This window comes from Lycorma delicatula, chromosome 12 (assembly GCF_047948215.1).
Source record: "Lycorma delicatula isolate Av1 chromosome 12, ASM4794821v1, whole genome shotgun sequence".
NCBI classification, from domain to species: Eukaryota; Metazoa; Arthropoda; class Insecta; order Hemiptera; family Fulgoridae; genus Lycorma; species Lycorma delicatula.
In genome coordinates, this window is record NC_134466.1 from 131,282 (window position 1) to 144,123 (window position 12,842).

The following is a 12,842-nucleotide window of genomic DNA, read 5'->3' on the forward strand; positions in this document are numbered from 1 at the left end:
GGAAACTTACTATAATTTTTCAAATATTTTTTTACCTTTCTTAATCACCTTTCAAGGTCGAATTTCAAAAATTTAGGAATCTTTTTATTGACATGAAGATTACACTCACCAAAAATCAAACTGGTTTCTTCATTTATTACTGAGAAATTAAAAAAAACATGGTTTCAAAAAATATTTTTAAATAATTTTAACACTTGAAACTCGGAATGAAATCCAAAAATCTAGTAATTTATATTTAGATGTTCATAATCACCCAACTAAGACAGTGATAGACACTCACAGGTCACAATTCATTAAAGTTTTTGCTTCAACCGGCAAACTTGTACTACTATACATATATATATATATATATATTTGTTTTCGAGATAAAATATATCGAAAAACCTTCTAGTTATGCCCAGAAGCATAGATAAAAATTCAGTAACGATAGATCGGGTAGTTTTTTGTTTATCCCCTCTTCCTCTTTACACAATAATGTGTATATATATATATATATATATACACAGACACACACACACACACCACGGAAATCTTTTTTATCCCTTACTTAGCAGCGGTGAAATTTACCTCCGCCTTCCAGCGTACCAAAAGGGATTTTTTGTATAATATGTCTTAATAATATGTTTATATAATGCAACTGCATTAAATCAAGCAATAATACTCAAACATATAATACGAATAAATCCCTTTCGGTACGCCGGAAGACGCGGAGGTAGATTTCACCGGTGTTAAGTAGAGGATAAAAATATTTCCACCTTAAAATTAAGAAAAACTTCAAATTTACACAATACGACAATGGTTGCATGTGAAAAAAGTTTCACATGTTCAGCATACGACATGCCCCATCTTCTTACAATTCCAGCAACTTTTTGAGCACCCCTTGCCGTAAGGGTTGGTCATATCAAAAATTGTCACAGACAAAAGTTTTAGATACTGTTTAGAGAAATAACGACCACTTTAAATCGATCGATTTGATTCTGTGCTATTAACGGAAGTATGATTTTTTGTTTTCCAAACCTCATTTTTTCCACCCCTTGGGCCGATGGTTGGTGATAACAAAAAACTTTACTTAAATAAGTTTTAGGCCCTTACCCAAAGAATAGTATGAACTTTAAACGAATTTCATATCTTACTTAAAAAGAAAGTTATAGCGATATTTTGTTTTTTTCGAAAAATACCCCCATGGTCTGATTTTACCCATTAACGAATTCGACCTAGGTTTCGGGTCGTTATATTTTATGTTTCAATTTGAAAGTGATTAGCAGAAAATTACGGCAGTTATCGTGTCCACAAGAAAGTGAAATATATAATTTTTGAACTGACGGTGGTTTTGGGGTCTGGTGGGTATGAAACGCGAAAATATGTCGAAATTTTCCGGAAGTCGTATCATTACAATCGGTAGCTTTTTTATGAAATCGAACACGTTAAATCCGAGTTAATTAGATATTGGAGATAATAACTTTTTTAGAAATGAATTAATAATTGAACAGTAATAATAAAAAAAAATGTTCGTTAGGGAAAGTCGAAATAGACTTTTCAATGATAGCTGGTTATATTTTGAAAACCTTTTCTGAATTTTTTGAGGTAGCCACAAAATTTTTTTGAATGCTCATATCTAATTTCAATTCCATAATTTTACTTTTTTGTAAAAAAAAAAAAAAAACTTCATTTAATTATACCTAGAGCGCGCACAATAATTTAACAGCTATTCAGGATCAAAAACTGTTTTTTAACAAAAAGAATTTGAAACAAAAAAAGAATAACCCGGATTTAACATTGAAAATAACGTCTACAATTAAAAAAAAAACTAACCAGCTTGCATACAAGTATATAACGAAGCAGTCTTCGTAGGAATTATAAAAAAAAACAGCCAACTGGTGTTCGTTATGAATAAATTGAACACATGGCATAGTATAAACAAGATCTGTTCACACAATCTATAATATCTAACTTCATATATATATATATATATATATATATATATATATATACTACTCGTTCAGGTAAACTACTCGTTCCCGTCTAGGTAAAGGGTTCTGCCCTCTGAAACTCCTACGTTCATTATACTCATGCTATGAAAATAATAATGATTAATAAAAATTAAATTCTGTTCAATTTATAAAAAAATAGAGTACTGTAGGTAATTATTTAAAATGATTTTAAGAATGCGGGTTTCAAAATAGTCTGCCTAATCTTAAGGATATTACTTGTAGCTGGTTACCCGTCCTTCGTACAGGTAAAAATGTATTTTGCCCGGTTCTTAGCGTTACCCGATAAATCTCACAGTAAAAGGTGACCGTACTTTGATCTTTTTTTTTTAATTTTTAACTTTTTTTTATGTTTTTTAGTCAAAAAAGTTGAAGCAGATACAGCCAATCACATAGCAATTGCAATAATAAAGACACTGGCTTTGTTGGTTGAGCAGCCGCCCCGTACACCGTAGCACATATTAAAAATCAAAATCCCCCCAAAAAAAAAAACATTTTTAGATATTTATCTGAAGAGTATATGTCTTCGAAACCCCATTTTTCCACCCTCTGGGCCGATGGTTGGTGATAACAAAAAAAACTTTACTTAGATAAATTTTAGGCCCTTATCCAAAGAATGCATCGAAAATCTTAACTAGAATTCTATACAGAAGAATTGAGAGGAGAGTGGAGGAAGTGTTAGGAGAAGACCGATTTGGTTTCAGGAAAAGTATAGGGACAAGGGAAGCAATTTTAGGCCTCAGATTAATAGTAGAAGGAAGATTAAAGAAAAACAAACCGACATACTTGGCGTTTATAGACCTAGAAAAGGCATTAACGTAGACTGGAATAAAATTTTCAGCATTTTAAAAAAATTAGGGTTCAAATACAGAGATAGAAGAACAATTGCATGTACAGGAACCAAACAGCAACAGTAAAAATTGAAGAACATAAGAAAGAAGCCGTAATAAGAAAGGGAGTCTGACAAGGATGTTCCCTATCTCCGTTACTTTTTAATATTTACATGGAACTAGCAGTCAATGATGTTAAAGAACAGTTTAGATTCGGAGTAACAGTACAAGGTGAAAAGATAAAGATGCTACGATTTGCCGATGATATAGTAATTCTAGCCGAGAGTAAAAAGGATTTAGAAGAAACAACGAACGGCATAGATGAACTGCTACGCAAGAACTATCGCGTGAAAATAAACAAGAACAAAACAAAAGTAATGAAATGTAGTAGAAATAACAAAGATGGACCGCTGAATGTGAAAATAGGAGGAGAAAAGATTATGGAGGTAGAAGAATTTTGTTATTTGGGAAGTAGAATTACTAAAGATGGACGAAGCAGGAGCGATATAAAATGCCGAATAGCACAAGCTAAACGAGCCTTCAGTAAGAAATATAAGTTGTTTACATCAAAAATTAATTTAAATATCAGAAAAAGATTTTTGAAAGTGTATGTTTGGAGCGTCGCTTTATATGGAAGTGAAACTTGGACGATTGGAATATCTGAGAAGAAAAGATTAGAAGCTTTTGAAATGCGGTGCTATAGGAGAATGTTAAAAATCAGACGGGTGGATAAAGCGACAAATGAAGAGGTATTGCGGCAAATAGATGAAGAAAGAAGCATTTGGAAAAATATAGTTAAAAGAAGAGACAGACTTATAGGCCACATACTAAGGCATCCTGGAATAGTCGCTTTAATATTGGAAGGACAGGTAGAAGGGAAAAATTGTGTAGGCAGGCCACGTTTGGAATATGTAAAACCAATTGTTAGGGATGTAGGATGTAGAGGGTATACTGAAATGAAACGACTAGGTATAGATAGGGAATCTTGGAGAGCTGCATCAAACCAGTCAAATGACTGAAGACAAAAAAAAAATCTAAAGTATAGTATGAACTTTAAACGAATTCCACATCATCCTTAATAAGAAAGTTATATCGATATTTTGTTTTTTTCGAAAAAGACTCCCCCCCCCCCCATGGTCCGATTTTACCCATTAACGAACACGACCGAGATTTTAATGAACCCATTTTAATGAGTCGGAAATGTGGAAAATCATTGTTCAAACTATTTTTACTTTTCTTCACCCCTTTCAAAGTCGAATTTAGAAAAAGTGTATAAATTAGTTTTTAGATATTCACATGAGCCCGGGTTGGTTGAGTGATGAACGCCTCTTGGCAAATCATCTGATTTCGTAATCGAGTTCCAAGTTTAAATCCTAGTAAAGGCGGTTAGTTATATTTATATGGATTTGGATACTAGATCGTGAATACCGGTGTTCTTTGGTGGTTAGATTTCAATTAACCACACATCTCAGAAATGTCGATCTGAGACTGTACAATAATACACTTCATTTAGATTCATACATATCATCCTCATTCATTCTCTGAAGTAATACCTTACGGTGATTCCCGGGGTTAAACAAAAAAAAAAAGATATTCACGTGAAGTTTATACATAACATAAATCAAGTTGATAGCTTCATTTGTAGCCAGAAATTTAAAAAAATTGTCATGTTTCTAAAAACAATTCAATAATTTATTTTGACCCGTTAAACTCGTAATTTCAAAAAATCTAAAAACTGGTTTTTAAATATTCACATACTGATAGCATCCTCGACGCAGTTTCGCCTCCAGTATAAGGTTATTTGCGTTTCCCGTCGCGGTTAGGGAATATTTGGCCGATCATAACTCGCTTCGCCCTATACGTCTAGCTAGAGGGTACTGCCCCTTGGACTCCACTGAATTTATTAAATTCATGTTGATGAGAATAATGATAAATAAAAATCAAAACTGTTTCAATTTAAAATAAAAAAATATCACTGTTACGTAATTTCTTTAGAGCCACAGTTTGGTCATTTTTAGCGATCTGAAGAATTTGGTTTCAAAACACTCGGCCCCCATCTTAAAGTATTATTAGTTGTAACTGGTTAACCGTACTTCGTACTTGTAAAAATGTATTTTATCCGGTTCTTAGCGTTACCCGACAAATACTGCTAGGAGGCGACCCTACTTTGTTTCTCTTTTTTTTTTCTTTTTTTTTTATGTTTTAGTCAAGTAACCGAAAACAGGTATAACCAGTCAACCCACCGGGTTGGTCTAGTGGTTAACGCGTCTTCCCAAATCAGCTGATTTGGATGTCGAGAGTTACAGCGTTCAAGTCCTAGTAAAGCCAACTATTTTTACACGGACTTGAATACTAGATCGTGGATACCGGTGTTCTTTGGTGGTTGGGTTTCAATTAACCACACATCTCAGGTATGGTCGAACTGAGAATGTACAAGACTACACTTCATTTACACTCATACATATCATCCTCATTCATCCTCTGAAGAATTATCTAAACGGTAGTTACCGGAGGCTAAACAGGAAAAGAAAAAAGGTATAACCACTCACACAAACAGTAACGGTGGAATGACTATGGTGGTTGAGGAACAGCGCCGTACACCGTCGCACTTCCCTTACAAAATCAAAATTCAAAAACTCGATTTATATATATATATATATATATATATATATATATATATATATATAAAACATATATATATATATATATATCTGAAGAATATTTGTAAGCCCCAGTCTAGTGAATATCTCATTTAATAAATTCGAAATTGGGGAAAAATGTGCAATGATTGTTTTTATCTCTCTGCACCCCTTTCAAAATCGAATTTCGAAAAATCTAGAAATTTTTTTTAGATATTTAAAAGAAAATTACACACAAAAAAAATCAAATCGATAACTTCATTTGTTACTAAGATATTAAAGAAAAAAATAAAAAAAAAAATAGTAAAATTCAATGTTACTACATTTTAATTCTTTAATCTCGAAATTAAAAAAAAAACTTTTGATAGTGTTGCTCTTACACCGTAAGAAGAACGTGGATACAAATTTTTATCAATTTATCTTCCTTAGTTTTATCTGGACGTTGATGATTCATTTAGTCAGTCAGTCAGGACAAATTGCTTTTTATGTATAAATATAAATGTACATGTATGTGTGTGTGTGTGTGTGTGTATATATATATATACACACAGAGTGTTCTATATAAAACACAACCCAACCTTATATTGGTAGAAGTACGACTCGACAATGAAAACACGTTCATCAAGCGAAAACACCTTCTTGTCTCTAGCAATACACTGAACGTTATGATTGCATTGTTGTTACTATCGGTAGTGTTCTACTGCGTCGCCGCGATGTTCAGTTGTTGGACGAGTCCATTTCAGTAACGAGTAGGGGAGTAAGCTTGACTTTTGAAATTTCATGGATGAGTGATTGATGGGTTGCGTTTTATATGGGACACCTGTATATATATATGTATGTATGTATGTATGTATGTATGTATGTATGTATATATATATATATATATATATATATATATATATATATATATATATATCCTATGTAATAACTTAACTCCTTTTTTGTAAATAAGGAAATAGAAAGGAACCTAACACGCTGGATAAAGAAAGAAAGGCAAATTCAGGACTTAATAATCTTATATATATATATAAATAATATTTTTTTGTCCCGTATGCGTTCCTATACATATCATCCGACTGCGATGAAACTTTGGTGAGTTGTACGCATGCCCGCGAAGGTTTCTAAATTAGTATGGATCCGCCAGGTGGCGCAAGGGTCAAGATATTTCGAAAAATTGTATTAACAGTCCGATTTGGCTATTATTCAGAATATATATTAGTTAAGTAAAAAGGAATATTTTTGCAAAAAGTAGACCCGATAGGTAGCGCCAGCGCTACCTATCGGGTTGAAATATTTACCAAACAAATATACAAATAGATTTTCTTAATCTATTTTCTTAATCTATATATATATATATATATAAATGACAATGTTTGTATATGTGTCCGGTACAGAGTAAAAAACTACTGGACCGATTTACGTGCGAATAGAAGGGTAAAAGGGAAAAAAGAAAATAGGGAAATAGGAAAAATGGAAAAAGGGAGAAAAGGGGAGAAAGAAAAAATAGAGTAAAAGGGAAAATTTGAAATGGGGGAAAATGGGGAAAGGGGCAATGAAATAGGGAAAGGGTGAAATAAGGGAAAATGGAATAGGGAAATTTGGAAAAGGGGGGGGAAAGTGAAAGGTTAAATTTTGTGAATTCCTTAATGTTCAGTTTTTTAATGTTTTATCAAACTTTCAATTTTGTTCATTAAATCAACAGGTGGTCCAAAAGTCGCAGTACAGCTTATTATTTCAGATGTAAAGAAAATTAAATATTTCGATACGCCACTGTAAATTAGGTACTCACCTTTGGGGCATAACACAACAATGGCCGCCATTTTGAATCGCCGTCCGTCCATTTATTTAAATCTAACGGGGTCGTGTGACTTATCAAAAACAGATTGAAATTTTACCAAGAATTCATTTCTCCAATTAGATTTCATATAACTGTTACGATGAAGAAGCTCACAAATTAAAAAAAAAGATTCGAACATTTTTTTTGTAATTTCGATTTTAATTTTTTAAATCAATTTTACTGAAGATTTTAATCATTAAAAAAGTTCCCTGATGCGTGAGTACCTAAATTTTAATAAAATTGAAAACGCAGCACAAAAATGAAAATAAAATTCTATCTTTAGCTATAAGGTTTTATCAGAAATTAATTGCATAACTTGACTGGAGTAGCCAGGGAAGTTATGAAATTCATTACTGGTTTTTTTGAATTAAATTCTTTATAGATAATAAATATGATTTCCTCAGAATCTAATGATAACGACAGTATAATTTGTTTTTTCATAATTTTTTGACGTTTATCTCTGTTTTTTGTCCGTGATTTAACGATTGAAAAATTCTAAAATTATGAAAAATATCACATATATCGAAACATCAGTTCTTAATTGAAAATATTGTAAAATTAATTATAATAAAAAAATTAAATTACAATACTAAGGTTAAATTAAATTAGTATATTCTAACAAATTAAAATGTTAGTTACAAAAAAAAAATTGTTTTAATTTACTTTGGTCGATTACAAGTTGTTTTCAGTTGAAAAAAGGCAATTTTCTTCTTATAATTCCATTACATAATATCGTTACGCATTCGCTCCACTATAAACAGAAAAAAATTAATTATACTTTATTACAAAAACAATAAATAAATAATATATAATCTACAAATTTAGTTGTCAGTAAAGAAAAAAGTTAGTCTTTCATATAACATTTTAATAAAAAAAATAATAATTAAAAACTATCAACCCGTTACAAAATTTTACAAAGAAAACGGATTAAAAAATAAATAACTAACAGGAATAACTAAACTATCAAGAAGCCAATTAAAATAAAATAAAATTGTACACAAACATAAATTACAAGCGGATGTGAAAATTTCGCAATTTAAATCTAACAAAAATATAAACAAATAACGTTAACTGCAGTAATAATTGTAATTGTGAGCCTGAACGTACTCAACGTTAATCTTTTTCAAATTGAAATATTTTTTACAAATTTCAAAAGTCGGAAGAGTGAAATAATTTCATTATTCTTACTCAGAATCTGTAATGTCAGTAGCGTTATTATAAACTCCACCATATAGTCAGGACACAATGAAACTGTCTACTAGTATATACAGAGTGATTCAGGAGGATAAGGCAATACTTTGCATTCTAGAGGCTAAAAATAAGAAAAGAGTTTATATAAACATAGGTCCGAAAACGCTTCGTTAGCGAGTTATACAAGGTGAAAGATTTCGCCCGAGTTTCAGTTCCTCTGGGTAAATTAAGGATTTCTGAAATTCTGGAAATGGGGGTCGTTTCGAAAAAAAATATTGCTATAACTTTTTTATTAAGTAAAACATCGAATTTGTTTAGAGTTCCTACTATTTTTTTTTTTGGATGAGGGCCTAAAAACTTTTTAAGTAAAGTTTTTGGATATCACCAACCACTTGTCCAAGGGGTGGAAAAAATGGGGTTTCGAAGACAAAAAAAAAGTCATACCTCCCTTATAACAATTCTTCAATTGTTACAGCAACAGTAACAATTGAAGAACATAAGAAAGAAGCTGTAATAAGAAAGGGAGTGCGACAAGGATGTTCCCTGTCACCGTTACTTTTTAATCTTTACATACAACTAGCAGTTAATGATGTTAAAGAACAATTTAGATTCGGAGAACAGTACAAGGTGAAAAGATAAAGATGCTACGATTTGTTGACGATATAGTAATTCTAGCCGAGAGTAAAAAGGGTGTAGAAGAAACAATGAACGGCATAGATGAAGTCCTACGCAAGAACTTTCGCGTGAAAATAAACAAGAAGAAAACAAAAATAATGAAATGTAGTAGAAATAACAAAGATGGACCGCTGAATGTGAAAATAGGAGGAGAAAAGATTATGGAGGTAGAAGAATTTTGTTATTTGGGAAGTAGAATTACTAAAGATGGACGAAGCGTTTGCGATATAAAATGCCGAATAGCACAAGGGAAACGAGCCTTCAGTAAGAAATATAATTTGTTCACATCAAAAATTAATTTAAATGTCAGGAAAAGATTTTTGAAAGTGTATGTTTTGAGTGTCGCTTTATATGGAAGTGAAACTTGGACGATCGGAGTATCTGAGAAGAAAAGATTAGAAGCTTTTGAAATGCGGTGCTATATGAGAATGTTAAACATCAGACGGGTGGATAGTGAAAAGTGAAGAGGAATTGCGGCAAATAGATGAAGAAAGAAGCGTTTGGAAAAATATAGTTAAAAGAAGAGACAGACTTATAGGCCACATACTAAGGCATCCTGGAATAGTCGTTTTAATATTGGAAGGACAGGTAGAAGGAAGAAATTGTGTAGGCAGGCCACGTTTGGAATATGTAAAACAAATTGTTAGGGATGTAGGATGCAGAGGGTATACTGAAATGAAACGACTAGCACTAGATAGGGAATCTTGGGAGAGCTACATAAAAACAGTCAAATGACTGAAGACAAAAAAAAATTACATATACACATATGTAATAATGCTTATTAAATTGCATAAACCCCTTTCTAAAAATACAGAAAAGTTTGTGTTAACTATTGCATCAGTCACTGTATTATTAATAAAGTATTTATCCCTATTAAGTACATTTTCTGTCAAACAGTATCATCTATTCTCAATCAGAAACGCTTGGAAGGCTACAAATATAACAAGAAAAAGTTGAACGAATCAGACGACCTACAATCAGAAACTGTAATAAATTCATCGCGTAAAAACTTCATGAAGTTTAATCTAAAATGTAGCCTCTGTATACGGTAAAAATTAAACTGCTGACATAGATATAATCATCTGAAAAAAAAATAACTTTACAGTACGCTGTTAAAATTTTAAACAAACTTATTTAATTAAACGATGTAATTTTTACGATTAAATCAATTCGTCATCTTAAAAACGACACGATTCACAAACATGAGGATCTGATAACCGACATGTCATTTTTTGTGAAAACAGGCAAAATACCTAATAATAATGTTCGGTGTGGTTTAATGATAAATCTTCGAATCGAGCGGTTTTTTTCTTTACTGAACAAATTATTAATGGAAATATTTTTTTTTTTGTGTTAAAAAACTACCTCTTTCCTCAACCGTACTAGATGTACATAGAATTTATTTCCGACGAGATAATTTCCATAGTTACATTCGTTAGACAAGCTTAGTAGATGAATTTTTAAAATATTACAGGGTAAGCTAACCCTGACGTCCAACAAATCCAGATATAACCCTTTGTGATTTTTTCTAATGGCGTAGCGTAGGTTTCAGCCAACCGGGACGTGTACCAAATTCGTCGCCCCCTTATTAAGGTATTAAAATCCAAAAGACTTCAAAATTTACAGAAATTCTAAAGAACTTTTGAGGCCTGAACAGGAAACGGGTGACTGCAGCCGTTTTTCTGGATGTGGCCAAGGCCTTTGACAAAGTTTGGCATAGCGGGCAGCTTTATAAGCTAGCGCGATCGGCGATCCCGTACCGCTATGTCAGACTGATGCGGTCATATCTGCTAGACCGACATTTTGTCGTGCGCGTAGGGGAAACGATTTCCTCTACCAGAGAAATAGCCGCTGGGGTTCCCCAAGCAGCAGTACTTTCCCCGTTCTTGTACACTTTGTACGTGAACGATATGCCGCTGTCGGAAGGGGTCAAAACGGCCCTTTACGCATACGACACGGCATATTTCTACGAATCCGCAAATGTGGATTACGCGGTCCGGAGGCTCCAAAGGCAGCTGGACTTAGTGGAACCGTGGCTCGACATGTGGAGAATCAGGGTCAACGGTGAAAAATCGGTGGCCGTGATGTTCACATGCAAGACACGAAAACCGACCAGAGAGCTGGAAATCTCAGGGGAGAAAATCCCTTTTGAGAAAACAGTTAAGTACCTGGGGGTGGTGTTGGACAGGCGGCTTACCTTCGGCGAACATGTAAATTATGCGACCCGGAGGGCTAAGGCCGCCAGAGCCTCGCTATATCCAGCACTGAACAGTGTCAGCCCGTACCCACTACGGGCAACTACGGCAACTAAGCTCCTCATTTTTCGGCTGTACGTACTGCCGATTCTAACATATGCTTACCCGGCATGGGGGGCAGTGTTGAGCTCCTCGCTTCAAAAGAAGATCGAGGCCGTCCAAAACATCGCGTTGCGGACGATCTTTGGAGCTCCGTGGTTCGTCAGGAACGCCACTCTCCGATCCGATGCGAGATTTCAATCCGTGTCCGAGGTGGGGGTGGCGCAGGCGCGCAGACTGTTCGGGAGAGCGGCTGTGTCCGAACACAGTCATCTTCGGGACATCTGCCGAGAGGACCCAACTCCGACAGTTGTAAGGAAGCGGCCTCACGCCGTACTGGACGAACCACCGTGATGGTGCGGTGCGGTAGCCGAAAATCGACAAACCAGGCTTAGGGGCCTCCATATCGCATGAGCCATAAACGGAATAGTGCGTCAGACGCGTTTCCGGGGTCGCGAGTGAAAAGTTTTCGCGAGTTATATAGTTTGAAGACGTCAAACACGGTAAGTCGCGCATAAAACAAAAACGCGGTCTAAATTTAAAAAAACTTACAGTAAGACAAAATATCCCAGCAATTGCGACTCCTCCGGAAAAGGGGACGCATTGCTCCCTCCTTATAGCTAGTGCCCCGTTGTGGCGTATTCCTGCTAGCCTATTAAAGAATTAGCACCGAAAGGACTTCAGTGGACGGTCTGAAGGGGAATTACGTCGGGAGGACAGGCTTTATAAGCCTAGCCTTCCGCGGTCGGCCCATGAAATGGGTTCGATAACGCTGGTTTAACAACGGATTGGAATGCAATTAAATCCGTCTTAAATTCACTAAAATAATAATAGACAAAACTTGAAAAATTAGATCCGAGATTAAAAAATAACCTTTTAAAAAAAAACAAGCCCGATTAGAATGATCCAGCAGCAAGGGACTCTGTCCAGGTTCTGCGATAAAGTAGGGAGTAATAGACTCCTGCCAACTTTGCATTCCATTCCATTCCATAAAGAACTTTTCGGCAAGAATAAATTTGTTATTGTATATTGTACAGGGTAAATAAAGATGTCCTGTATGTATGGTTTTTTTTTTTTTTACTTTTAATGCCGCAAAGGACCACTTTAGTCAGAATAATTCAAGTTTTTTTGCCGATCTTTTGGCCTTTAAGTTCTTAGCTTTTACTTTCTCCCAATATTTAGTCATTCTTAATGATCTTGCTTTACGATCCTCTTCTGAATAAACCCTTTTTTTATAATTAAAAGTTCTTGCTTTAAAGTCGGTATTCGGATATTTAATAACAAATTTTAATTTTTCCGATTTATTAAGTAAATCTACGTAAGTCATATTTAATTCTTGCATGTCTTCTTTAATTTCTTTGATCCATAATGGCGGATTTTTTAAAGAC

The 12,842-nt window shown here is 34.1% G+C and overlaps 1 protein-coding gene across 3 annotated transcripts in view; it reads right to left on the minus strand.

Annotated features, from left to right (window-relative positions):
- The window catches only part of LOC142332858 (ras-like GTP-binding protein RhoL), a 202,798-nt gene that overhangs the window by 81,167 nt on the left and 108,789 nt on the right, over window positions 1-12,842 (minus strand). For 2 of the 3 annotated variants that reach the window (XM_075379532.1, XM_075379531.1), the window contains exon 2: window positions 7,958-8,045. The exons of the other annotated variant lie outside the window; for it this stretch is intronic. The gene's annotated coding sequence lies outside the window, so the exon portion shown is untranslated. The remainder of the gene's footprint in view (window positions 1-7,957; window positions 8,046-12,842) is intronic. 3 annotated transcript variants of the gene reach the window in all.